This window comes from Acomys russatus, chromosome 2, assembly GCF_903995435.1.
Source record: "Acomys russatus chromosome 2, mAcoRus1.1, whole genome shotgun sequence".
In the NCBI taxonomy this organism is placed as follows: domain Eukaryota; kingdom Metazoa; phylum Chordata; class Mammalia; order Rodentia; family Muridae; genus Acomys; species Acomys russatus.
In genome coordinates, this window is record NC_067138.1 from 95,988,857 (window position 1) to 95,992,654 (window position 3,798).

Sequence of the window (3,798 nt, forward strand, 5' to 3'; positions counted from 1 at the left end):
ATACAAACTTAAAACAATTTGACACCTAAGTCCTATTGGATTATTGATATTACAAAAACTGGTAGGGAAGGTGAGGAGATACTAGATTATTCATAAACCACATATGTAAATACAAAGCTCTGAGGCAACAACCAAACCTTTGACATTCCTATAAAACGAAACATTCAACTACCATGTGCTGAAACAGTTATTGGCGCATCTATTCCACAGAAATAGAACCAGGTCTACACAAAGGAGTGATACCATTTTTAGTGAAAATAGACCCAAATTGGAAACAATTAATATGTTCCTTCATTGATACTGGCTATACAAACTGTGATACATTTCATAAAACACTAGTTAGCAATAAAAAAAAAAAAACATAATGAGCTATAGACACAAGTAAGCAGATCTATAGAGGAGCAAGGGCAATAGAAATTGGTTACATTCTGTATAAACTTATTCCTACAACATTAAAAATATGACATTTCTCCATCGGAGAACAGACTAGTCATGGTTGCTGAAAGGCACTGGCGAGGGGAAGGCAGAGAGGTGTGCTATGAACGGACACCAGAAGGAATCTTCTTGGTGATGATCTGAATTGGATCATTCTCATTGCTTTTTACATGTTGGTTTTCCAATGTGCTATGGAGCCTGACTTTGCAGTAGACATAACAAAATACTAAAACACCAAGTAGCAATGTACATTTCCAGGGAAACCACTAAATAACTCTCTTATTATGAATTTCTAGAATAGACAAAATCAGTCTCTCTTTAAAGAAACTATACAGATGAGCTTGATAACAGGTACTGATTCGAGATATAACGTAAAATTTCTGTCCTGAGTTTAGTGGTTGTCTAGGCCTCCATGTTAATCAAGTTGATTGTAAGTTTTTACTTAAATAACTGCATATGTTTATTTTATGTTCAAGATACCTCAAAATAGTTACTTAAAAGTAGCTACTGTCCTTTTAGGTAATAACAGGGCAACATACTTATTTTATGTGAAGAGGCACAGAACTTTATTAAAAAGATAGAATTCGACCAGAGGCAGGAAATAAGTGGCAAAAATATATGTATAAAGGATGCTCCCTGTGACAGGAGATAAAATATCCACACATAACCCAGCATGATGTAGTCAAAGAAGAGGCTCCCAAGTCCAGGATTGTCCAGAGGAGAAATTGAATGAGTGATGAGAAACAATGTCACAAAGGTATGTAGGAGATATCAGTAGAAATGATAGGCAAAGATCAAAGTCATTTAGAAGTTTACTCTTAAAATATTGAGAAAAGGGGAAAATAAGAAAGCCACTGGATAAAAGAACAACAGGACCTAATCTATGTAGAGGAATTGCTTTTATCATTATAGAGAGGATGTTGTCAGATCACATTGTATGGGGAATTACTTCTTACACGATCTTCAGATTCAGCTTTTGCTTGTATAAATTGTTTATTTGCCCAGGTCCCACGAGTTTGGCACATAAGATGTTCTTTTATGAGCACATTTCAAAGCATGTCCATTTACTAAAGTGTAAAAACTTACTCAACTCTTCTATTATATTGACATTTCAAATATGAAAATTTAATTTTTGTTCCAAATGCAATAAAATGGATGTTTACAGAATTGATATAAAAATAAATAATCCCACAGTCTATTCCCATCCTGGCTAAAATATTTACATATGACATATATTTGAGGAAATTTGCAGATACTTTAAAAATAAAATTTATCTTAGTGCCCACGATTAGCTATATGGTGCCTTTAGAGGGCATAAGTCACTAACACAAGGTTAACAAAGACAGCACCAAGTCAATGTGATTCAGTTAATTTTGTTAGTGGCTGTCATTTCTTATAACAAATAGATAGCAAGATCCCTTCCTAAAGAATTAACAAGATATTATCTATCAAGACGCTAAGAAATTGCAGTAGACAGATAATGGAAAGTGAGAAAAATGTTGAGGAGAACGCTGAGAACTCCGTAGCAATAGCTCCTACACAGACCCCAGCATCCAGCTTGTTAGAAACATGAAGGAAGCCTGCGATGGAAGAAAGTGCTGCCAAAAAACCTTGCATGGCTCTGCAGGAGTCAAAATTATGCCTTTCTCGGGGGGTAGGGGGGTGTGATATTGAACAGTGGCAATGGTTGTACCAGAAAATTGTTACTCAGGAAGAGAACCAGTTTTTATTTTTAATATGTGTCTTACTACAATAAGTTTTACTCTATTTTCTCTGATGAACTGATAAAACTCCTTTTGAAAACACCAAAGCAAATATACTTAATTTACAGAAGAAAAATAAGTGTACCCCTGAATGAAGAATTTTCTTATCTTTTTCTTTTACTTTTAAATTATATTGCATATTCTAGGTAAAGAATTCTCTCTCTCTCTCTCTCTCTCTCTCTCTCTCTCTCTCTCTCTCTCTCTCTCTCTCTCTCTCTCTGTCTTCTCTCTCTTTTTCTCTCTCTTTCGTGTGTGTGTGTGTGTGTGTGTGTGTGTGTGTGTGTGTGTGTGTGTGTGTGTAGAATAGCAGGATATTATAGTAGAATCCAAAAATATAAGGTTTATTTCTTTCCTCAGACTACCAGTAAACTTGCCATGAAAATACATAATAAACTTTTCCTCATAACACCCTGGTTGGGTGATACAGAGATTATTGAAACCAAGCTTTTGGCATTATATCAACAGCATATAGAGGAAGAGGATAATATTTTTAACTTATGTTTATTTTGCCTACACATATACTAAAATTAGAATGACACAAGATTATCATAACCTCTACAAAAGGATGATCCACCCAGTTGTATAACTTTACATATCTTTTCTTGTAAATGGAGGCCAAATAGAATAGCACTTGCCTTTTCAGTGCAGACCTTGAAAACCAGAAGGACCTGGATGGATATTCTATAAGCTCTAAAAGACCACAGATGCAAGCCGAACACAACTATCCTTATGAACATAGGTACAAAAACTCTCAATAAAATACTTACAAATTAACTTAATCATAGCTGGGCAGTGATGGTACATGCATTTTAAAATTGTTATTATTATTTATTCATATTACATCCAGATTGTTATCCTCTATCTTATATCTTCCAGCTCCCACCCTCCCTCTTCTGCCCTACTCTCATCCCCTAGACCTCTGATGGGGGGCTCCTCCCCCACTTTCTGACCACAGTCTATCAGGTGTCATCAGGATAGCCTGCAACTCATTGGTCTGTGTGCCTACTTAGTCTTGCTGCCAGTGGGAGGTGATCAGATAAGGAGCACCAGAGTTCGTGTCAGAGGCAGTCCATGCTCGCTGCACAACCATGGAGAATGAGCTGTCCATTGACTATATCTGAAAAGGGCTGGGGTCTATGTTCTCTGCCTGCATTATTCTTGGTTAGTGCAACAGTTTGTGCAGCCCTAGGTCCAGATCTTAGCACTTAGAAGGAGGAGGCAAATGGATCTCTGAGTCAAAGACCAGCCTGGTCTAAAAAGTGAGTTCCAGACCAATAAAGGGTACACAGACAAATCCTGTCTTAGAAAACAACAACAACAACAAAAAAAAAAACCAACAAAACAACAAACAACAATCTCCAGCCTCACCAAAAAAACAAAGATATTTTCCACCATGATGAAGTTGTGTTCATCACAGAGATACTGCATTGTTTCAACATACATTATGTTGAAATTAATAAATTCAACACAGAGAATAAAGTATAAAAGACAAAATCTGAATGATCATCTCATTAGAACAAGAAGAATACTTTGACAAGTCCCTCCATTCCTTCATAATAAAATTCCTTAGAGACAAGTGATTAAAAAAACTTATTTCAAC

At 36.0% G+C, this 3,798-nt stretch overlaps 1 pseudogene; it reads left to right on the forward strand.

Moving 5' to 3' along the window:
- The first annotated feature begins 2,697 nt into the window (after nucleotides 1–2,697).
- Nucleotides 2,698–2,798, forward strand: LOC127207537 (uncharacterized; annotated as a pseudogene).
- The last annotated feature ends 1,000 nt before the right edge of the window (nucleotides 2,799–3,798 follow it).